Source organism: Heterodontus francisci, chromosome 22 (genome assembly GCF_036365525.1).
Source record: "Heterodontus francisci isolate sHetFra1 chromosome 22, sHetFra1.hap1, whole genome shotgun sequence".
NCBI lineage: Eukaryota > Metazoa > Chordata > Chondrichthyes > Heterodontiformes > Heterodontidae > Heterodontus > Heterodontus francisci.
The window spans coordinates 63,054,118-63,079,817 of NC_090392.1; the positions used below are offsets into that span (position 1 = coordinate 63,054,118).

A 25,700-nucleotide genomic window follows, 5' to 3' on the forward strand; every position below is an offset into this window, starting at 1 on the left:
GTTGTGAAAGGCACTGTGTCACTGCAAGTCTTCCTGTCCACTTCCAATCCTTTGATGGAACTTTGGTGGGTGTCCAAACAGCTGGGCGAATAGCTGCTCTCTGATTGCAGCAACCATGCCTTCTGGGAGGCCGCCAACCATGGGCTCAGGGACTTGCTATTTGAGATCCTCCAGTTCTTTGGGCCTCTCATCTGCCAAGCCAAGGATGAGCTGAAATTTTGCATCAGACTACCACAACCTTTGCCACTTTATTGAGGGCATACTGTGGGACACCAACCCCCTTCTCAATGGCAGTTAGGGATGGGCAACAAATGCTGGCCTTGTCAGTGATGCTCACATCCCATGAAAGAATTTTTTTTAAAAAGGCACCAGCATCATGCTTCAAACACCCCAATGGTTCTTTCCTGGGTTCTTGTGTGCGAATGGTTGTACCTTTCCTCCGTTGGTGATGTGGAATAGTGTCATCAGCCATGGCTTCAGTGGGTAGGCCTTGTCTTCCAGAATCTATTCTCCTTACCTGTTGGGATAAATCATGGATGTTAGAGTGGTGAGTGCACTAGAGAGGGTGCAAAGGACATTTACGAGGATGTTGCCTGGACTGGAAAAATGTAGCTATGAGGAAAGATTGGATAGGCTGGGGTTGTGCTTAGAACAGAGAAGGCTGAGGGGTGATCTGATTGAAATATACAAAATTTTGAGGGGCCTGGATAGAGTGGAGGTGAAGGGCCTATTTACCATAGCAGAGAGGTCAGTGACTAGAGGGCACAGATTTAAAGTGATTGGTAGAAAAATTAGAGGGGAATTGAGGAAAGAATTTTTCACCCAGAGGGTGGTGGGGGTCTGGAACTCACTGGTAGTTCAGGCAGAAACCTTCAACTCATTCAAAAGGATATGCACCTCAAGTACCGTAATCTGCAGGGCTACAGACCAAATGCTGGAAGGTGGGATTAGTTTGGGTGGACTGCTTTTCAGCTGGTACAGACACAATGAGCCAAGTGGCATCTTTCTATGCCTTAAATGTTCTATGATTCTATGAATGGCATTCATGGCATGAACGCTACCCCAGTGCTCTGAGTTAACATGAATGATCATTAGGTGAGTATCAGATAATTGGCACATGTATTGATGTCAGTTGAGGACATAATTGGCTCAACTGTGATATCAGATAGACTGTCAACACCCACCAGTCTGGACTCAATTGAGATATATCCACTTAGGCAATATACTGAAGGATGGCCAATATAAATGGTGGGTCAAGGTTTACAAGAGATAAGAAAAATGGGGGAAATTTGTGTACTTTAATGTGTAAACTATTATGGTTCCATAGTAATATTTGGATTATTCAAGAATGTAAAGATCTAACTTGCAAGTAACACAAAATAAATCAGCTTAAACAGTTGTTCCTTGTATCATCATGGCTGAAACAAAAACAGAAAATCCTGAAAATACTCAGCAGGTCAGGCAGGATCTGTGGAGAGAAAAACAGAATTAATGGCTGGACTTTTACGCCACCCTGACGAGTGGGATAGTGGCGGGGGCAGGATGGCGTAAAATGGAGTGGGAGGCACCAAGAGACCTTCCCGACCTGCTCCTGCCTCTGACGCCACTTTACGCAGGATGGCGGCAGCGAAAAATGGCCTGCCCACCACAGGCCAATCAAGGCCCTTAAGTGGCCACTTAACGGCCACTTCAGGGCCTTCGCCTGCCTCCATGCAGATTTTGCATGTGGCAAGCGGGCGCCATGGAGCCGGGAGAAGCTGCCTAACAAAACCAGGTGGCTTCCTAGTGTCCCTGTGCCTGATGGAGGGCCACCTCCCACTACGCCAACCACTCCCAAGGACCAACATGCCCACCTCCCTTCCCCCCCAAACAACGGGGCCCAACCGATTACCCCCGGCGAGGCAACCAAAACTTACCTTACTTCCCGGCTCCCAGGCATCTTCTATTCATGCTGGGCTGCAGTCCCAGCAGTGGCTCCCAGTGGTGCTGCTGGGACTAAGAGCTGCCGGCCCGCTGATTGGCCAGCAGCTCTATTAGGCAGGACTTCCTACCTCAAGCGGGTAGAAGTCCCGCCTCACACCACTTGAAGCCTGGAGACCAGCAAAATACGTGTCGGATCCCCAGGCGAGGCGGAAGCGAGTTTGCCACTGACTTTTCAGTTGGTGGCTGGCTCCCATCCACCTAGGGTAAAATTCCAGCCAATGTTTCAGGTCTGTGACCTTTCATCAAAACCAACGTGTTGCCACCATTAAACATATCTTCCCCATCCCTCCTCTTTCAGCACTCTGAAAAGACCATTCCCTCTGCGACACCCTGGTCCACTCCTCAGTCACCGCAATACCTCTCCCCTTTCTTACGGCACCTTTCCATGCAAGCACAGGAGATACAACACCTGCCCTTTTACCTCCTCCCTTCTCACTGCCCAAACATTCCTTCCAAGTGCAACAGTGATTTACTCATACTTCTTTCAATTTAGTATACCGTATTTGCTGCTTACGCTGTGGTCTCTTCTACATTGGGGAGACCAAACGCAGACTTTTTATCTGCTTTGCGGAACACCTCCGTTCAGTCTGCAAGACAACCCCGAGCTTCCTGTCGCTTCTCATTTTAATTCTGCACCTTGCTCCAACTCTGACCTTTCCAATGAAGGTCAATGCAAGTTGGAGGAACAGCCGCTCATCTTTTGACTAGGCACTTTACAGCCTTCTGGACTCAACACTGAGTTTAATAATTTTAGATCATAATCTCTGCCTCCATTTTTATTTTTTCATGTTTTTTTTGCTGGTTCATTTCTTTTCCTCGTGTTTCTTTCTTTATCCCTTTGCTTTGTGTTTGGACGGCTGCTTTCCTATCGTTCACACCTCATCCAGGCACACCTTTTGTTTCTTTACCACTCCCTTTGGCTTTGTATCATGAAACCTTTCATCATTTAAAATAAGCGTTCTGATGAAAGGCCACAGACCTGAAATGTTAACTCTCTTTCTCTCTACCTGACCTGCTGAGTATTTCCAGCATTTTTCTATTTTTGTTTCAGATTTCCAGCATCCGCAGTATTTTGCTTTTGTTTCACTTAAGGCTTTTTGGCAATACTTTCCAGCTAGCATTTATACTGATTGACTAATTATGGTACACATGGAGATTCATGTATTCAGCCACAATACTTCCATCACCTTTAGGGTTACTCCAAAACACTTTGTTGGCAACTGCTCAGGGAATCTGGTGCATTCCAGACAAGGAAAGAGTGTGACATCATAATTCATCTGGGCCTTAAGTTACATCACAATCGCTTCAGCTAATGCCCAATCATTGAATGTGACATTATTACAGCATTTAATTTTAAACGGCTAACTGACGTGTTTGCATCATACATGTATCCATAGTAACACCACTATTCTAGGATGTGCTAATCTGAATTGCAAAGTAAATTGTGAACAGTTGTCGCCAAACCTGATGAAGACACATTAACAGTCCCAAAGCATTATTTATCACCCTGACTCTGTATCCATCTTTGATACTTTGTACTCTTCTCCTCTTACACTACATTGAGGTATGTAATAATAGGGTAAAGGTTAAGAAGATGAAAAAAGTCTTCAGTACATGGAAGACATTTTTTTTAAAAACAACAAAATACAAGACTTTTTTTTTAATTACATCAACTGAAGAAGCTAAATCAAATATTTGAATAATTATTTATTTACCTTATTCACAATATATTAAACGGTGAATCTTAGAATTAAAAAGTAAGAAAGCTTTATGTAACTTTTGAATTTGATGTGGCTTAAATCATCATACTGCCTCTAATGAACTGCCTGTTTTTGCCCTTCTGTTTACGATAAAAGCAATTGGCTGAATCTGCTGATGGATAGCGGGTACTGTGAGTGTCATAGTAAACCATTCTGACCAGAAAGGTCCCAGATTCAGTCACCAGACAATGCTGTACTAGGCCCTTGGCTAATTTACTTCAGAAGGATTTTTTTAAAAATTCATTTGTGGGACGTGGGTGTTGCTGGCTAGGCCAGCATTTATTGCCCATCCCTAATTGCCATTGAACTGAGTGGCTTGCTAGGCTATTTCAGAGGGCACTTAAGAATCACCCACATTACTGTGGGTCTGGAGTCACATGTAGGCCAGACCAGGTAAGGATGGCAGATTTCCTTCCCTCAAGGATGGGTTTTACAGCAATTGACAATGGTTTCATGGTCACCATTAGACGAGGTTTTAATTCCAGATTTTTATTAATTGAATTCAAATTTCACCATCTGCCATGGTGGGATTCAAACCCACATCCCAGAGCTTTAGCCTGGGCCTCTGGATTGTTTGTCTAGTGATATTACCACTACACCACCGCCTCCCCATTAGGAATAATGATGGACATCCCTTGGTAAGTTGTAGCCATAATTATCAGGGTGAAATCTGATATGCATTGATCATCCTGTCACTGGTATTCAGTGGTATTGACTGTTAGCAAAGGCAATGAATGAAAATCTTGTCGAATAACTGGGGGGGAAAAAAGAGGTTAGAAGCAGAGCCACATTTGCCTTGGGGCATGAGACTATGGCCGGAATATCACCCTTGGCGGACGGGAGCCGTCAACTGACTGAAAAGTCGGTGGCGAACCCACCTCCACCTGGCCTGGGGATCCGGACCGCATTTTGTGATCCCTATGCCTTTAATTGGTCTGAGGTGGGACTTACACCTCATTGAGGCAGGAAGTCCCTCCTAATGGAGCTGACGGCCAAGCGGGCCAGCAGTTCTCTGTGCCAGTAGCGCCACCTGGAGCGGTGGCCACTGCTGAGACTGCAACCCAGTCTCAGGAGGAAGATGTCGGGGAGTCCCCGGAACATAGAACATAGAACAGTACAGCACAGGAACAAAGGTATGTTTTTGGGGCCTCACCGGGGATGATCGGTCGGGCCCTGGCGAGGCAAGGGTGGTTGACTGGGAGGATGGGGGTGGGGGGGGGTGGCGTATTGGGGTGGTTGGGCACCAGGGGCAGCCCTCCATTGGGCACAAGGTGCCTGACCAGGAGGGCCCCACCCCTCCCCGCCACAGGCCAACAGAAAGCTGCCTGCTTTTGCCAACCCACTGGTAAGATCCCCGTGGTGGCAGGCGGAGGCCGTTAAGTGACTGTTAACTGGCCATTTAAGGGCTTTGATTGACCTGGGGCGGGCGGGCTGTTTTTCACCACCACTGCCCTGCTTAAAGGAGTGGGTTGGGAGGGGTCCCCCAAGACTCCTGCGCAATTTTCCACCCCCTCCCACCCCACCTCGCTACCTACCTGCTCTTTGGGGGAGGTGTAAAATTCTGGCATATACGTTGGAACAGCATTATAAGTTTAACAGAACACTAGTGGTGAAGCCATATGTGCAATATTTTCACCAACATTGTGCACTTTACCATCAAAAATATATGCATTTCCTGGAGATGTTCAGAGAACAACAACAAAGGTGAAACATCACCATTCACATCCTAAGACCTTCCAAAGTGCTTTACAATCAAGGAATTACTTTAGAAGTACAGTTATTTTTATGTAGGCAGATATTTTACACACAGCAAGATCCTTTAAACAGCAACTGGATGAATGACCAGGCAATTTTCTTTTGGTGGTATTACCCCTGAAATAATCAAGAGTGCCAAGCCTGCTATACTCTCAGCACTACATGAACTGCTATGCCTGTGCTGGGACGAGGGAGCAGTACCCCAGGACATGCGCGATGCCAACATCATCACCCTCTATAAAAACAAAGGTGACCGCGATGACTGCAACAACTACCGTGGAATCTCCCTGCTCAGCATAGTGGGGAAAGTCTTTGCTCGAGTCGCTCTGAACAGGCTCCAGAAGCTGGCCGAGCGCGTCTACCCTGAGGCACAGTGTGGCTTTCGTGCAGAGAGATCGACTATTGACATGCTGTTCTCCCTTCGTCAGATACAGGAGAAATGCCGTGAACAACAGATGCCCCTCTACATTGCTTTCATTGATCTCACCAAAGCCTTTGACCTCGTCAGCAGACGTGGTCTCTTCAGACTACTAGAAAAGATCGGATGTCCACCAAAGCTACTAAGTATCATCACCTCATTCCATGACAATATGAAAGGCACAATTCAACATGGTGGCTCCTCATCAGAGCCCTTTCCTATCCTGAGTGGTGTGAAACAGGGCTGTGTTCTCGCACCCACACTTTTTGGGATTTTCTTCTCCCTGCTGCTTTCACATGCGTTCAAATCCTCTGAAGAAGGAATTTTCCTCCACACAAGATCAGGGGGCAGGTTGTTCAACCTTGCCCGTCTAAGAGCGAAGTCCAAAGTACGGAAAGTCCTCATCAGAGAACTCCTCTTTGCTGACGATGCTGCTTTAACATCTCACACTGAAGAATGCCTGCAGAGTCTCATCGACAGGTTTGCGTCTGCCTGCAATGAATTTGGCCTAACCATCAGCCTCAAGAAAACGAACATCATGGGGCAGGATGTCAGAAATGCTCCATCCATCAATATTGGCGACCACGCTCTGGAAGTGGTTCAAGAGTTCACCTACCTAGGCTCAACTATCACCAGTAACCTGTCTCTAGATGCAGAAATCAACAAGCGCATGGGTAAGGCTTCCACTGCTATGTTCAGACTGGCCAAGAGAGTGTGGGAAAATGGCGCACTGACACGGAACACAAAAGTCCGAGTGTATCAGGCCTGTGTCCTCAGTACCTTGCTCTACGGCAGCGAGGCCTGGACAACGTATGCCAGCCAAGAGCGACGTCTCAATTCATTCCATCTTCGCTGCCTTCGGAGAATACTTGGCATCAGGTGGCAGGACTATATCTCCAACACAGAAGTCCTTGAAGCGGCCAACATCCCCAGCTTATACACACTACTGAGTCAGCGGCGCTTGAGATGGCTTGGCCATGTGAGCCGCATGGAAGATGGCAGGATCCCCAAAGACACATTGTACAGCGAGCTCGCCACTGGTATCAGACCCACCGGCCGTCCATGTCTCCGTTATAAAGACGTCTGCAAACGCGACATGAAATCGTGTGACATTGATCACAAGTCGTGGGAGTCAGTTGCCAGCATTCGCCAGAGCTGGCGGGCAGCCATAAAGACAGGGCTAAATTGTGGCGAGTCGAAGAGACTTAGTAGTTGGCAGGAAAAAAGACAGAGGCGCAAGGGGAGAGCCAACTGTGCAACAGCCCCAACAAACAAATTTCTCTGCAGCACCTGTGGAAGAGCCTGTCACTCCAGAATTGGCCTTTATAGCCACTCCAGGCGCTGCTTCACAAACCACTGACCACCTCCAGGCGCGTATCCATTGTCTCTCGAGATAAGGAGGCCCAAAAGAAAGAAAAGGTTTAGGGAGGTCCAGGACACCAGGATAACCTCACTTTCTTCAAATAGTGCCATGGGATCTTTTATGGGTATCCCTCAGTTTATTATCCAGATCCAAAATCCAATGATTCTGGGGCTTAGGGTGCTAAGTTATGAGACCCTCACAAAAGTGAGTTTGTTTTTAATAAAGAAAAGATTGAGGCAGGACATTGTCCAAGCAAGCTATTTATGGATCAGAAATCCCAGAACTAAATTAAACTAGCAGCCGCAGGTTTACATTAAGATTTAAACAAAACTGGCTAGATTTCCATCCATTCAGTCAATAGGTGAAATATTAACCCTGGAAATCTTTCCCCCACAGTTTAGTGGATATGGAACAGACCATGAGGGAAAAAAAAAGTTTGTTGCTTTGTTTTGTATATAATATATATTGTACTGTATTGCCAAGTAACCATTTATTGAAGTAAATTTGATCTTTGACTTATCCTATAGTTTACTATCAATTTATAAATACAGACATGCCTGTACAGAAGCTCACCTTATAAAGGTTTGTGGACGTTCTAAGATAAGGGAAAAATGTAAAGCCGCACAAGTTGCTATCGTATAGACATTTTCCTGATGGAATGAGTGCAGCAAAAAATAATGTGTATAATAATTACCAGCAGCATATATTTATACAGATGAAAAGCATATTGGAACATTCACAGGTCGCGGTGGAGGGTGCACGGCTAATTTACAACAAGGGACAGGTGGTACGAAAATTCCAAACTTGGATTTTTGAATTTTCTTTCTGGAGATCACAAAGTGTAGCCTGGCCTTTACTGTTGCTTTCAGCAGGCTCCCAGAAAGTTCAAGAGAGAACAGTTAGGGTTGTCATCTTGGTCCCTGATGGCAAAACTATTTCTAAGGGTTGGTGAGTTGATAACTGATGGACATAAATGTAAGGTCATCATTAAGAAAAATGAATGGAGTGATTAAGAAAAATAACATTTTGCAGTGGATTGAATGACCTACAAAAAACAGCAGTGGAAGCAGAATCAATAATATCTTGTAAAAGGGAAGTAGATTAATATTTGAAAAAATAAAAATAGTGAATGCGGAAAGGAAAGAGTAATATGATTAAGTCACATCTCTTTCAGAGAGCTGGTATAGGCATGAACAGCCGCTGGCCCCCTGTACTGTAAAATTACTTGATTCTATATTGCTTCCCTCCGAGCTTAGCTTCCTTCCCTGCATCCAATCTGTACTAAGTCCAATTTCTTTCACCTCTACAATATTGTCCACCTTCATGCCTTCTTCTTCTCTCTCTCTCAGTCTTCAATCTAGTAATTCATGATTTTATCACCTTGGGGCTAGACTTCTCCAATGCTGTCCCTGCCCACCTTCCCATTTCTACCATTCTCAAACTACAATGCATCCATAATGGCATTGTCACCCACCCCTGCTCATTCCCCACTTGTTATCTATCCTCTGTTCAGTAGACATAACAGCATAAGAACCAGGAGCAGGAGTAGGCAATTCAGCCCCTCGAGCCTGCTCTGCCATTCAATACGATCATGGCTGATCTCATCTCAGCCTCAACTCCACTTTCTTGCCCGTTCTCCATAACCCTGCAACCCATTACTAATTAAAAATCTCTCTATCTCCTCCTTAAATTTACTCAATGTTCCGGCATTCACCGCACTCTGAGACATCTCTGTATGTGATGAATGTAAGTTATGTTAAAATAGTGAACTTCAAACAGATACAAAATTTTACAAGAAAGGTCCGCATCCAAAAGCGTACAATGAATCGATGCATACTATAGGCCAGGAAGCCTTGTCTCTGACATGAGGCTCAAGTCATCTTCTCATGGAAGCATGTGGTCGAATGTCATTGTTTAAACCTAACAGAAAACTCACTGTTCAGAAGACCTAGGACTGTAGTAGAATTCAGAATGATCTTCGACAAATTGTCAGATTCTCTAAAACCTCCTTTGTAGAATCTGGAGGGAACCCCTCCAAAGGTGGATACAGTCTTCCCAAAGCCCCTGGTAAGATTTGCAATTGGTACTAATTTGGGTACTTGAAATGTCACATGCATCAGCCAAACGAATTCTGTCCTCACCCAGAGGTTACACTTCTAGAATTGACCAAATTTTCCTTCCTTAATCTGCCTAATCTAATGACAGTGTGAACAGTTATAGTATTGCTGCAATGGCTGTGAGCACCTAATTCAGCTCAGATCTGGTATTAATTTGGTGGCCTTTCTAGTCTGTATGGTTTAGAGATGAAGCTTTTACCTCTAATCTATCAGAATGGTAATCTGGCAGGATTGTTACTATTGGGAAAAAAATTTAATTACGTATTTCCAGTTTTGTATAAAAAGTGTTTTAAGATGTTTATTTGTGTAAGACTCAAAAGATTGTGGTGTTTGGTGTGGTGTTTAGGAAACACACAGAAGACAAGGAGGATCAGAAATCAGCAACGAATCATCAGGTCAAAATGAAATTCATTACTGGTGCCATCATTGCAGCTCTTTGTTCTCTCAGTGGTAAGAATTTAATACACTAGTCTATAACTTTAAAACGTTCATTACATTAATTATTATTATGATTTATTAATTTAAATTCTTACAAATGGAAACACACTTAAAATCATTGCTGAGTTTATGTATATCAGGGGTGTCCTTCCTACCCATGGTTTGCTGAGCTAATCTGGGCTGCTTCTTTATCAAATCCAGCCTGGTTCCTGATCTTATCCCACCAATAGAAACAGCTGGTAGGTTTGTGGAAATTATTTTTAACAGGTCATAGATAGCACTACTGACTTTGTCAGCTTCTCCTTCACTTAATGCTTGTAGCATTGCAGGGAGGCACATGTGATTTCCAGATGTGCACTCCATCAGAGTGGTAGACTGGTCGTGAGTCTCCCCATTAATAATGCGTATTCATAAAATCAGTTTTCTAGAGTGAAATGTCCTGAAACAGATTCAGTTCACTCGCCAATTGAACCACAAAGATCTGGCCCACTTTTCCAAAGGATTTGATGCACCTAATTAATATCATTCTATAACATATAGTCACTGTAAAACTCACAGGAGTATGGGAGTGTAGTGACTATGTTACCGTGGGTGGTGTTTCATACTGGATACAGTTCCAGAAATGCTGGCAGCCCAGTGGTACGATGTTCAAATAATCATTCTTAATGTATGAGCTTAGACAATAAGCAGAATGGATAGCTGACCTGCTTATAATTTACTGTACTAGTAATCCAGAGTCCTACACTGTCCCTCAGAATTTCTTCCAATTATTTTCCCACTACCGAGGTTCGGTTCACTGGCCTGTAATTACTCGGTCTATCCCTTCATCCCCTCTTCAACAATTGTACATCATTAGCAGACCCCCAGTCCTCTCACACCACATCTGTAGCCAGAGAAGATTGGAAAATGATGGTCAGAGCCTCCACTATCTTCTCCCTTGCTTCTCTTAGCAACTGAGGATATATTTCTGTTGTGGGATGACCTTAAGAGAGGACCACATTAAGAAGCTATAAGTGAAGGTAAAGTAAATGTACTCACCAGCTCTCTGAGGCCAGCATTTGACTGGGCACCGGCAACTGAGCCTTCAGGATCCTGCCGAGTACACCAAATTGTTATGGAGAAAATAATCACTCTTTTGAGTCCATGGGATTAAAGTAAATAAAGATGTTATTCAAGCACGGTGCAAGGCAGAAGTATCTGTTGTTCATCTAGAGGTTTCTCAGTGAAACAGAGTCTGTGGCATTAATTTATAGAATGCAATAACCATTACTCATTTGTCCACACTACCCCGACACATTCCAGGTCTGCAGCTTGATCAATAAATTGGATTGTATTGCCCCACTAACATTCTCCTGCCATCTCCTCCCCAGCCTTGAAGCTGGCATCTCCCACAGTTTATGGCCTCCTGTTCCATCTGTAGTCGCACCCTTATCTCTTTGATTAGTGAAGCAAGGACAGCAAGTTTACACAGATGTGGAGGCAATTAGGCTCTGGATTGTACTACTTTCCCAGGACCGTGGCCATGTATCGCATCATGCCCTGGTTACCCACAACTACAGTGTTTCCATATTCACTCTCAGACTGTTAACGTATCCTAATGCTAAATAATTAACTAATGTTGCCCTACTGGTCCCACTTCAACGGAACCGAAGTCAAGTCAAAGAGCTGTACGACAACACTACATATGACAATCCTGTGGCATTGCAGACATGCTCAAAGATAAAGTCTGATGATGAATATGCAGAGGCTATGAGCACAGAGGAAGAACATGCTAACCAGAGTTCTGAGTCACCAGAGTCTCAGAGGAGTCATGAAGACGAGCTCAACTCTGGGAAGAGGTTTATGATGAGATCAGGATGAAAAAGCAAATCTCCTCTACATTTTAGAGAGTGTTAAACTTACTCACTTGTAAATAATGTTTTGTTTTAATCATGTATAGTTAGTCCGAACCAGAACATCATTGTATATTGTAGATATGTTTTTATCTTTGGAAAAAAAGAGGATGTTGTGGGATGATCTTAAGAGGACCACCTTAAGAGCTGTAAGTGAAGGTCACAGGAGGAAGTGATGTTGCGTCACACGCGACCAGGGAGTTGTGGGTGTAGCCTGACAGAGTGAGATGTGTTCATATGTGGCTTGTGCGGTAACTTTTTGGATATATATTGTTAGCGGGAATGAATCTAGAAGAATCACTCGACACTCAGGTCTACTCCAATGTCAAACAGTTTATTTAAGTTACGCCGGCGGGGAGCAGGTCACTGGTCTGTCCAGATACCTCTCCACCGAACAAAGAAAAATCATCAATACTTATACAGTTTCAAACAGTTACTCAGCCCATCCCGGCTGGACATGGTCCAATCATAATGATTACAGATTATATACATTGATTATTAAAGACCAATGGAAGCAGTTACCAGGCATGGAAGGGGCTGCATGACCAGCCCACGGACTGATAGGGGATTACTCATGATGTTTTCCATTCCTTTCTAATCCCCATCCTTGGTTCTCATGTACGCACACCACCTTATCTTAACCTTCTTACAGGCTGGTATCTTTGTCAGCATTCCACAAGGACATCTGCTACTCAGCTCCTGTGTGGAATGTGGTCAAGTTGTCTAAGCCCCATGATGCCTTGCAACCTCTTCATTGTTCACTAAGATTATATGTTACTAGTTACTCAAATAACATTTAAACAGTATGATATTTACTGCAGGTGCCTCTGTGCTTGGGAATACCCTTCAACATATATGTTCTTGTTAAAATATAATAAATTTCCCCGTTTTCTTGATATGACTTGTAGTCCTCTGAGTCTTACAATAGATCACATGCCAAAGGAACAAGTAATATTACAATTTTATCCTCACCTGGCAATTTATCTGCTTTCAAAGGTGCTAAACCCCTTAATATTTTTAATATTTGTTTTATCCAATATTTCACACTCCTCCTCCTTAACTACAATTTCTGCATGGTCCCCCTCTTTTGTGAAGACAGACTAAAGTATTCATTGAGAACCATGTCTTCTGTCTCCACACACCTTTTGGTCTCTAATTGTCTGTACTCTTTCCTTCGTTATCCTCTTGGTCTTTATGTATTTATAAAACATCTTTGCATTTTCCTTTCCTTTACTTGCCAATATCTTTTCATGCCCTCTCTTTGCTTTCCTAATTTCTTTTTAAATTTCACCCCTGCACTTTTTATAGTCCTCAAGGCTTTCTGCAGTATTGAACTCTTGATATCTGACATACGATCTGTACATGACATTTTAATGGTCAGTGTAACTGGACCCCAGATCTCTTTGGACCACCACTGTTTCTAGCTTTTCACCATTTTGAAAGTACCCTCTTCTATACTTTTTAGGTTTAGGTTTTAGCCCAGTTAATATTAGGGTAGGTGAAATCCCCTACTATTACCATACTATTGTTTCTGCACTTCTCAGCAATTTGCCTGCATATTTGCTCTTCTATCTCCCTGTCACTGTTTGGAGTATATAGTATATTTCCAGTTGTGTGATTACCCCTTTTCTTGTCCTCAGTTCCTCTGCTCCAGCCATATTGCCTCATTTGATGATCCTTCTTGTATATTAGATTAGATTAGAGATACAGCACTGAAACAGGCCCTTCGGCCCACCGAGTCTGTGCCGACCATCAACCACCCATTTATACTAATCCTACACTAATCCCATATTCCTACCAAACATCCCCACCTGTCCCTATATTTCCCTACCACCTACCTATACTAGTGACAATTTATAATGGCCAATTTACCTATCAACCTGCAAGTCTTTTGGCTTGTGGGAGGAAACCGGAGCACCCGGAGAAAACCCACGCAGACACAGGGAGAACTTGCAAACTCCACACAGGCAGTACCCAGAATCGAACCCGGGTCCCTGGAGCTGTGAGGCTGCAGTGCTAACCACTGCACCACTGTGCCGCCCCATCCCTCCTGACAGGCTGTGATTGTTTCTTTAACCAATATTGTGACCCCCAATCCTTTTTTACCCCCTCTCTATCACATCTGAAAACCATGTGACCAGGAGAACTGAGCTGCCATTCCTGCCCTTCATTAAGCCATTCCTTAAGCAACTTGCCAAGGCTTCTTCAGCAGCACCTCCCAAACCCTCAATGTCCAGAACTAGAAGGACAAGGACAGAGGTGCATGGGAACTCCACTACCTCCTTGGCATTCCTGAACATGGAAGGTTTCCCACTATTGATCATTATTACAGTGTGTATGTGTATATATGTATGTGTTGAGACAGATCAAGCTTGGTTTTGATGTTTCCTACAATTAAATAAAACTGCTGACAGTCACAATATATATAGAATGACCATTGTATAACATTGCACGAGGAGAAAACTGGAACATTTCTAAATATTTTGGAGTTTTATAATAATTAAGGAAGAACTAAAACAAAATATGAACAGAAACTTATAGTTAACTCCAATTTTCCTCAGAAAATTAATCTGTACTTGCTGTTGCATGAATCTTGGAAAGTTATAACTGGGTAGACATTTGTATTAATGGAATTGGGTTACAAATTATCTCCTGAATTTATATTTTCTCATGACATAATATCAAGATATAAATGCTCTTCACATGGAGTGCTGATTCAATGTTTTTAATACCATCTTCCCTTCATTAATTTTGCAGCCGAAGCCCTGAAATGCTATTACTGTATAAACTCCAGGCTAATAGAGGAATGCAATACACTGCACAAGTTATGCCCATCTAACAAAACAATGTGCCTCACTTCCGTAAAAACAGTAGGATTTAGCCAAGGTGAGTATGTTTTACTTTTGATAAAATGCCTCAAGTAAGGTGCATGAGAAAAATACTGTTACCTCAATAATTTCCTGTTTTAGAGATCATTGTGAGTGCCTTTTATTCTCCCAGTTTCTACTATGTATTTGATATGGAGTAAGAAAGGATATACCAATAATGAATGTCTATATAAAAGTTCTGAAAATATCTGTCGAATTTCCAATGGCACAATTCAAAGTATCAAAAGTGTTGAAACAAAACTGTAATTTCATCCTGAGGTCATTTACAGGTTCATTTCTGTTGGTGAGGCAATGACCTTCCTTGACCTGGGGCCAGAAATTTACAAGGACTTGGCAATTAGCCTGTAGTTGACCCCAGGATTAATTTCATAGAGTCATAATGGCACAGACGGAGGCCATTCAGCCTATCAAGTCCATGCCTGCTCTCGGTAGAGCAAACCAGTCAGTCCCATTCCCCGCCTCTATTCCTGTAGCCCTGTAAGTTTATTTCCCTCAAGTGACCATCCAATTTTCTTTTGAAATCAGTCATTGTCTCTGCTTCTGCCACCCTCATAGGCAGCAAGTTCGTTTTCCCCACAGGGAATGCCTGAGCAGAGTTCTTTGTTAGTGTCTAATAAGTTCTGTTGAAGGATGTTAAATATCTAGTAGTTGAAGGTACTAGAGGGAACAGGTGTTGGGTGTTGATTAGTTAATTGTTCTCAGATGTATATATAAAGAAGAGCCAGCCAGCACTGGTGGGGATGGTTGGTAGTGGAGAAGTAAGCTCTGTGGCAAGCAATAAACAGTCTCTGCCAAAGCATCCTAGTCTCAGTGTCTTTTTCACAAATAGTCTTGGAAGTTTACTCTGTCATTTGTAGCAGAGAATGGTTGCCTAAAAGTGAAGATTGGAGACTAAGATTTGTTTTCAGGCAGTAGATTAGAATTGGAGTTAATTTTTTTTGAGAAGACTGTAATTGGAGTTTCTTTTTTGAAGAAAGATGACTGACCACCAGGTATAAGGTGTCAGGATATGATTTCCCACTACTGTTTTGTGAAGCCGAACCTTACGATCAATGGAAAAATGAAGTTGATCTATGGACACTGGTTAGGTTGTTGCCAAAGAGGAAGCAAGGAATAGCCCTTGCACTTTTGCTTCCTGCCAGAAGCAAGATCAGGGGCAAAGTGTTCTCAGAGCTAGAGGCTCATCATTTGGACAATGAGGAAGATTTGCACAATCTTTTAATTTATGGATAAAATTTATATGAAAGATGACTTTATGAGTGCCTATGAGGTGTGGTCAGACTTTGATAAATTTAGAAAAATGGATGGTTCTTCCGTAGAAGAATGTATCATGGAGTTTAACCGACTATATACAAGGTTGCAGCGATTCTACTTGGAAATTCCTAAATCAGTACTTGCCTTCAAATTGTTGGATTGTGCTAGGATATTGAACATGGATAGGCTCTTGGTCTTGATCAGAATTAGATCCAAAGAAATGGGTACGCTTTTTGATCAGATGTCAGAAGACTTAAAAAAATTCCTGGGGAAACATTCATTTCTGGCTGCTTTCATGGCACAAGTGAACTCTTCAGCAGTGACACCAAAGATGGAGGATACAATGCTAGCAGCCTTTCGAGGTCGTTCAAATATGGGGCTCAAACATCAGTACAAAAGAAGAGTCGTAAACAACACAAACGAGGATAGAGATCCTTTTGCCAGCTATAATAGATGGCGAGAATTGGACAATTACGGCAGAAGGATGAACCTCAGGAATAACCAACAACAGGTGTTTCTGATGTGACTCGCAGTATCGTTATGCATTGAATTGTCCAAAGAGGAATTACAGAGTTTTTGAGCTGACACATGACGTGGAAGGTTCGGAAGGCGAGGATGACGCTACTGATCAATCAGAAGGAATTGTACTGGTCACGAGAAGCTTCAGTCTGGTACTGAGTGTCCTAGTCGCAGATTTGTTCAATTGTGCAGTACTAGACAGTGGATGTATGTCCACGGTATGTGTAGTGGACTGGTTAAAGTGTTACTTGGATTCTTCAGGTAAGGAAGGCCAAAGTAATGTCAAAGAATATGACAGTTCTACCTGTTTCAGGTTTGGGGATGACAACACATTGGAATCACTAAAAAGTGTGGTAATTCTGTGTAAAATAGCAGAGGTAAACCACTTTATTAGTACCAATGTAGTATCCAGTGAAATACCTTTGTTGTTCAGTAAGCCGTCTATGGAAAAAAGCTCCAATGAAATTGGATATGGAACGTGATTAGATGATTTGTTTTTGGGAAATCTGTAGATTTGCAATTTACACAGTTGAGACATTATTGTATTCCTTTCGCAAGACCTAACATCTCTAAGCAGAATGTTAAAGCGGTATTAATGGCATCCGGGGGTGGGGATTTAAAGGAGAAGAGGCAAATTATTTCTAAACTACATCGACAGTTTGCACATCCAATCTTGTCATAGGTTGACGATTCTGTTAAAAGATGCAAGGGTGATAGATGATGACTACAATAAACCTATCGAGGATATCAGTGCAAAATGTGATATCTGTAAAAAAAGAAATACAGGAGGACGCCATCGTGACCTGTAGTGAGTCTCCCATTAGCTTTAATTAGACTTTTATAAAAGCCTAGTGATGGACTTGAAGGTATGGGATAAAGACAAAAACATTTTTCTTCTACACTTTATAGACATAGAGACTAGATTCAGTCTGTCAACGGTAATTTATAGTAAAGACAAAAAAGTAATAGTAGACAAGATAATGGAAAGATCGATAGGAACGGGACAAGGAGCACTGGCTAGATTTCTAACTGACAATGGAGGAGAATTTGCCAATGATGAGTTCAGGAGTATGTGTGAAAATATGAATATTATAGCAATGCACACAGCAGCGGAAAATCCTTTTCGTAATGGGATTTGTGAGAGAAATCATGCCGTGATTGACAAAATGCTCCAAAACATTTTAGCCGTCCAATCAAATTGTAAATCGACTACCGTTCTAGCATAGGCCGTACATGCAAAAAACACACTTCAAATGGTTGGGGGCTACAGCCCCTATCAATTAGTTTATGGCAGGAATCTGAAAATACCTTCGGTAATGTGGGCTTTAGAAGGGACTACAATGAGTTCAATTTTTGCAGAATGCCATCCATGCAGGGAGAAGAGCATTTATTAAGGCAGAGGTTTCAGAAAAAAAACAGGAGAGCTTTGAGGTATCGGATCAAGCCATCGGAAAAACTTTTATACCGGGGACATGGTGTATTACAAAAGAGAAGGGCAGAAAGAATGGAGAGACCCAGGAAAAGTTATAGGCACTGATGGCAAAATGATAATTTTGCAATGTGGCAAACAAATCATTAGAGTGCATTCCTCATGGCTTATTGGCACTGATTATAACTTGACAGGATGTGAACAAATGATGGAAACTGATGATGCACCGTGTACTTCCAATACACACATGTCGGACCTTTATGAGCAACAGATTGTAACAGATAACGTGCTAACTGAGAGTGGACCGAGTGATAGTGCAGATCAAGATAAGGCCATTTATCCCAAAGGTCAACTACCGAAAGTTGGCACTAGAGTGACATATATGGCAAAAGGAGCTAGTGAATGGAGGGAAGCCACAATTATAGGAAGGACAGGGAAGGGGTCAGGGAAATACAAATATTGGTTGAATGTGCAAGACAAGGGACAGGATATCAGACCTATAGATTTGCAGAAGTGAAAATGTGGAAGGCCAGAAAATGTAGTGTAAGTTCAGACAGTGGGCCTGAAGATGTCCAAGGAAACGGACACAAACTTGTGAAAGGAAGTCTGGTTGTAGGAGGGGCAGGTTGAGTAGTAGCAGTTCAGAAAGGGATAGGAAATCTAGTAGGGGACGTGGTTTCACTAGAGCAAGAACCAAAGAGCAGGCGAGGAGTGCCACAAGAAATAAGAACCCTTACAATAGAGAAGCTCCAATGGCTACTAACAAGTTAGATGGTAAGTTGGTAAAGGATGCAAAGCAAAAAGAGCTTGACAGTTGGAGAGAGTTTGGTATATACAAGGAGGTGCCAGATAGAGGACAACCAGCACTGTCCCATAGCTGGAGCTGTACAGAGAAAAGTACTTCCCGACTGTTTGTATAAAGCTAAGGCCAGACTTGTAGCTCGGGGATTTGAGGAATGACTAGGCGACCAAGGAGTTAGAGTGGACTCCCTAACAGCAGGAAAAGCAAGTCTGAGGATTTTCCTAACCCTTTTAGTGACACACTCATGGGAATATAAGTCCATTGATATCAAAGCAGCATTTTTGCAAGGGGAGAGATTTCAGAGAGAAGTATTTTTAAAGCCACCAAAAGAAGCTGGAGCTAGTGAGGGGAAATTATGGAAGCTAAACAAGTGTACTTATGGGCTAAATGATGCATCTAGGGTGTGAGGGTGTGGTATTTTTCAGTTAGGTCCGTCCTACTAAAAGCCGGTTGTATTCAGCTAAAAACAGATCCTGCAATGTTTTATTGGTACTATGAAGAAAAACTAGCGAGCATTTTCTTGATGCACGTGGACGATTTTCTGCAAGGAGATCTGCAGCATTTGAGAAATTTGTGGTAGATAAAGTTCCACAGGAATTTAAAATTGGAAGTCAGGCTTCCAGAGCTTTTAGATATATAGGATTGAATATTAGCTAGACTAAGTTGGGGGTAACCCTAAATCAACAGTCTTACCCAGAGAATGTTATTAGGATCCCAATAAGTTGGGCCAGGTCCTCACAAAAAGAAGACTCTGCAACCAAGGAAGAAGCAGACCAGTTAAGGAGCTTAATGGGGCAGTTGAACTGGTTGTGCACACAAACTAGATCGGATGCTTGCTTTGATGTATTAGAATTGAGCACCATGCTGAAACATGCTACTGCTGAGGAAGCGCTGGAAGCAAATAAGACATTGAAGAAATTGAGTTTCGACAAATGTTGCCTCAAGTTTCCAGCATTGGGTGACCCAGAAGAAATGAAATTAGCCATTTTTAGTGATACCTCACACACTAATCTTCCCGATGATTATTCCAGCGCAGCAGGGTTTTTAATATTTTTGGTGGGAGGAATTGATAAATGTTGTCCATTAGCCTGGGCATCAAAGAAAATAAAGAGGACAGTTAAAAGCACCTTAACTGCTGAGACATTTGCGCTGGTAGAAGCGATAGATATGGGTATGTATTTATCGAATATTTTACAGAAAGTCTTCTATTAGGGGCAATTGAAGAAAGATTTTCCTATAGAATGCTATATAGATAACCATTCTCTCTGGGACAATGTCCATTTGACAAGAAGTGTCACAGAAAAGAGGATGAGGATTGATCTCGCGAGTATAAAAGAAATGTTGGAAAGACAAAAAATTTCCAAGATAAAGTGGGTCGACACGAGTCATCAGTTGTCCGATTGTTTAACGAAGAGAAGTGCTTGTTCAAAGAAATTGTTGGATGTCCTCGAAGAGGGTCATCTTGTGTTATGATGAATTAGGGAAACATGGGAATTTTTATGTTAAGATCGCTTTATAATTCTTTAAACAAGTTTTTGGGGGGGTTTTTTTGTTTTTAAAGAAGGGGGGATTATACAGTATGTTAATGGCTGGTGCTGTTGAAGGTTGATGGTATAATAATGTAAGATAAAGAAAATATCATTTGTCTCTTTTTAATTTTATATATATATCTATGTACTTAATTTAAAGGAGAGGGAAATCTGTTAGTATCTAATAAGTCCTGTTGATAGATGTTAAATACCTAGTAGCTGAAGATAATAGGGGGAAGAGGTGGTGCGTGTTGATTAGTTAAATGTACTCAGAAGTATATATAAAGAGCCAGCCAGCACTGGCGAGGGATTGTTAGGAGTGGAGAAGTAAGCTGTGTGGCAAGCAATAAACAGTTTCCACCAAAGCATCCTAGTCTCAGTGTCTTCTTCACAAGTAGACTTAGAAGTTTTCTCTGACATTCTTAATGCATTAGGTTAGCAACTATACATCACAAACATGTTGCAGACCCCAGACTCCACATCAACAACCCCATGGTGGATTAGCTAGTGAATATTATAGACAACAATAGTTGGTCTCAGCTAGGGCAGTACTAGTAATTTCATAACTGGCCTCCATACCCCTGGGCCAGGGAGAGAAAATAACAAACATCTTCTGACTGCTACCAGTTGATCCCTCCTGGAAATTGTACTTCGGTTAGAGAGAAGATTGAGCTTTGCTGTGGATTCTCTCCCACCCTCAATTGACTAGCTTGCTGACACTCCCTATACAGGATCAGACATGAAGGATGTCAATGCCTTGGAAGGGGTGCTGAAGAGATGGTACCAGTGATGAGGGATTTCAATTATGTGGAGAGACTGGAGAAAGAAACTGGGATTGTTCCCCTTTTAAAGCATAGAAGATTAAAGGGAGATTATTCACAGGGCACTGCAGAAAAAGCAAGGGAATGGAACTAATTGAATAGTTCTTCCAAAGAGGCACAATAGACCAAATAGTTTCCTTCTGTGCTGTACAATTCTACGATTCTATGAATAACTATAAGCTAGATGAGGTTCTGGAGGGTGACTAGAACTAGGAAAACCCACAGGAGTCAAAGGAGAAGAGGAAAAAGCTCACTTTGTATTAGATAGGGGAGAAATTGTGATGAATCCAATTTAAACTGTGACTAACATTAATGACTGATATTGATTATATTGATAATGATCTGTTGTTCCACAGCCCTATGATCAGGTAATCAAATGAGGGATCTAGAGTTGCCATAACTTATCTAATTTATTACAGTGGGACTGGGAATCGTGAAGATAACCAAGAAATGCTCGTATCGTTCGGAGTGTGACGCTGATGCGAATGATATAACCGTTGGAGGTAGAAAAGTTCTTTGCTGCGCCACGAACTTGTGTAATGCTGAAAGCGCTGCCGATAGTTGCAGTCTTTGCTGGCTGTTGCTGGGAAGCACCACTGCCATCAGCTGGACTCTTCTAGAATTGGCTATTTCAACTTAATTGAATGGAATCAACAGCCTGTGAATGTTTAGATTTCATATATTTCTCAAGAGAAGCTTTTACGGGAAAATGTGCACATTTTTTTTTACACAATGAGCTGTTTTCTTAATGTATTATATTTATTGTTGATGTTGTTTAATTAAGGTGAAGTCTTTTGTCATCGTGGGGTGGCCATGTTGTCTGTGTCTAGCACAAGGAGACAATCAATTATCAGGGTAAAATGAAAACTTCACTAAAATCTATAAACATCTGGCTATTTAAAATTGAGCATCTTATTGGCGATCATAGATTTGCAAGCCCAGTCAAATAACCAGAATTAAAATTCAAATGATCTGATAGGATCTCTTGAATATAAAAGGGAGGGTCTCTATGTTACCAGGTTACGGGGTTTGGCAAGATAGCTACTGAATGGTATTGCTTTATCCATATGAAAAAAACATGGAGTCATCATCAGACAAAAAAAAAGAGAATCAATAAATGAAAGTTTCAATTATTTTTCAGTGAATGAAATAATAAGCGTTTAGGGGATTACCAGTGAGAACATATGTGTCAACCATGTATTCTTTTTGGTGGCCCTGACATCACGCAGTAGCTACTGGAGGTGACTCTCAAGTCTAACAAGTAATGTATGAACACCTCTGTTATATTGGTGGAGAAAGAATGTTATACAAATGTGTTCAGCGATCGTACACTAGTATCCAAGGCCAAAGAATTTACACCTTTATGAATGAAAGTCAAAACTGTATAAGTTGAACAATTGTTTTGTTATTCACTAAATTGAATTGAAGTAATTGCTGTTCCTCTTCTTGACTACTAGAGAAAGTTAACTGTTACGGCTCATTCGGTAAGTGCACTGGCCAGTGTGGAACTGCGCCATGCAGCACAGCAAGATCTCAGAAATGATCTTTGGTTTGTGCTGATCTCAGCTAGGGTGGCAATAGATATCCTGCAATGCTGATGAAAGATAAGGAATAATAATCAAGGCCACTGAGTTACTGTTCCCATAGAAAAAATAATTGTAGAATTCAATCCCCAAAATACAGGCAAAAGTCCAGAAAGGTAATAAAAACACAGTTTGACGTATTAATTCACCATAGGGGATGAAGGTGAGCTCAGGAAACAGAGTGGACAGCAATGTTAGATATGAAAAGCATGGCAAAAAGTGAAGCATTTTGAGAAATACTAAACACAAAATACAGAACTGCCACCTGAAGGAGAACAGAAAAAAAATCTGGTGTAGGCAATAAAGGAAGTAATGTGTAATTAATAACAAAAAGAGATTGTTTCTAAAGAGTAAGGCTGCTCTGTTTTCACATTGGACTGTGATAAACATCGAACAAGGCAAAGGAGGTTAAGAAACTGGTTAGGAAAGATTAAATAAAAAATGACAGTAGAATAGCAAGAAATATTAAAAGAAATGTCAAGTATTTCTATGATTATATTCACAATGAGATTAAAAAAAGGGAAACCGTGGGGCCATCAAAAGATCGCAAAGATATGATAGCGAGTGAATATGAGATAGCAAATATACTAAATGAATTCTTCTCTTGCTAATGGAGTGACCATGATCAGTCTCCCCAGCACAGAAGTTAAATTCCTGAGGGGAGTGTGTGATTAGAAATAGAAATTGCAGACAGGGCAGTCACTGACAGGCTGAGGAAGTTAAAGTGAATCAAACGTCAAGCCCAAATGGTCTTTATACAAGAGTACTTGAAGAAAATTGATCACATTCTTGCTGCTATCTTTAATGAATGATTATGGAAGTAGTGCCAAGGTTTGGAAACAATCTGTATAAAGGGATGACCAGAAACCTAACATCCGTTGTTGTAAAGTGTACAAGGCATTCAAGAAAAGAAGATAAAGAAACACCTAGATAGTTATGATATGCTAAGAGGGAGTCAGCATGGATTTATGGGTGGGAGGTCTTGCCAAACACATTTACTGAAACTCTTCAAAGAACAATGAATCGTGTTGACAATGGACATCATCTGGATGTGATATCTTTAGATTTCCAAAAGATGTTAAGTTCTGCATCAACCAGGTGATTCATTTACAAAGTAAGTAGAATTGGAATAGCAGGCAAACTTCCGAGGTGAATTGAAATTTTCTAAACCAGAGAAAACAAAGAGTGGATGTGAATGATACTGCATCAATGTGACAGTAGGTCACTGGTGCAGCAACACAGTAGATCACCAAAGGGACTGATGCTGATTTCAGTGTACTTAAAAGATTTTGAGCTTGGGACAGAAACAGCTCTGTCTATGTATAAAAATGACACCAAATTGGGAGACATTTAAAAAATAGGGAACAGCCAAGCCAAATATAAAGCCATCTGGATCGAATAGGAATGTGGAATGATGATTGGCAAATGACATTTCAAAGAATTATTACATAGTTTGCAGCAACTATACATTCCTTCAAGGCACAAAAACCCCAAAAGTAAAGGCTGTCAACCGTGGCTAACAAAGGAAGTTAAGGATTATACAAGATTAAAAGAAAAGGCCTATAAATTTGCCAGAAATAGTAGTAAACCTGAGGATTGGCAGGATTTTAGAATACAGCAAAGGAGGACCAAGAAACTGAAAAAGAAAGGGAGAATAGAATATGAATGTAAACTAGCAAAAAACATAACGGACTGTAAAAGCTTCTATAGGTATGGAAAAAGGAAATGTTTGGCTAAGACAAATATGGGTCCATTACAGGCAGAGTCAGGAGAATTTATAATGGGGAATAGAGAAATGGCAGAGAAGCTAAATGATTACATTGTGTCTGTTTTCACTGAGGAAGATACAAGAAATCTCCCAGAATTAGAGATCCAAGGGACTAGGGAGAATGAGGAATTGAAGGAAATTAGTATTAGTAAGTAAGTTGTATTGGAGAAATTAATGGGGCTGAAGGTTGATAAATCCCCAGGACCTGATATTCAACATCCCAGAGTGTTGAAAGAGGTAGCTATGGAGATAGTGGATGCAATTGTGATCATCTTCCAAAATTCTATAGATTCCAGATTGCAGATTGGAAGGCCACAAATGTCACCTCACTATTTAAGAAGGGAAGGAGAGAGAAAACAGGGAACTACAGACCTGTTAGCCTTCCATCAGTAGTAGGGAAAATGTTAGAATCTATTCTAAAGGATGTGATAAATGGACACTTGGATAATAATAATCTGATTGGGCATAGTCAACATTGATTTACGAATGGGAAATCATGTTTGACAAACTTGTTGAAGTTTTTTGAGGATGTTACTAACAGAATTGATAAAGGGGAGTTGGTTGATGTAATTTTCTTGGATTTTCAGAAGGCTTTTGATAAAGTCCCCCACAGGTGGTTGGTTAGCAAAATTAAAGCATGTGGGATAGGAGGTAATATACTGGCATATATTAAGGATTGGTTAACAGGCAGAAAACAGAGTAGGCAGGCTGAGACTAGTGGGGTACTGCAAGAATCAGTACTTGGGCCCCAGCTGTTTACAATATATATCAATGATTTGGATGTGGCGATCAAAGGTAAAATTTCCAAGTTCGCGGATGACACAAAATTAGGTGGGAATGTGTTGTGTGGAAGATGCAAAGTGGCTTCAAGGGGATTTGGACACTCTCAGTGAGTGGGCAAGAACATGGCAGATGGAATATAATGTGGAAAAATGTGAGGTTATCCATTTTGGTAGGAGGAATAGATGTGCAGAGTATTTCTTAAATGGTAAGAGATTAGAAAGTGTAGATGTACAAAGGGACCTGGGTGTCCTCGTCAATAAGTCACAAAGCGAATATGCAGGTGCAGCAAGCAATTAAGAAGGCTAATGGTATGTTAGCCTTTATCGCAAGAGGATTTGAGTACAGGAGTACTTGCTTCAATTGTATAGAACCTTGGTTAGACTGAACCTGGAGTACTGTGTACAATTTTGGTCCCCATACCTTATTATTGTCATAGAGGGAGTGCAACGAAGGTTCAGCAGACTTGTTCCCGGGATGGGGGGGACAGTCCCATGAAGAGAGATTGGAGAAACTGGGCCTGTATTCTCTAGAGTTTTGAAGAATGAGAGGTGATCTCATTGAAACCTACAAAATACTTAAAGGGATAGTCAGGGTAGAT

The 25,700-nt window shown here is 41.7% G+C and overlaps 1 long non-coding RNA gene across 1 annotated transcript; it reads left to right on the plus strand.

The window, feature by feature from the left end:
* Nucleotides 1-9,758: 9,758 nt before the first annotated feature.
* Nucleotides 9,759-21,470, plus strand: LOC137381626 (uncharacterized). The gene is made up of 3 exons (XR_010977200.1): nucleotides 9,759-9,846; nucleotides 14,484-14,612; nucleotides 21,388-21,470. It is a non-coding gene; the product is annotated as an uncharacterized lncRNA (long non-coding RNA).
* Nucleotides 21,471-25,700: the final 4,230 nt, after the last annotated feature.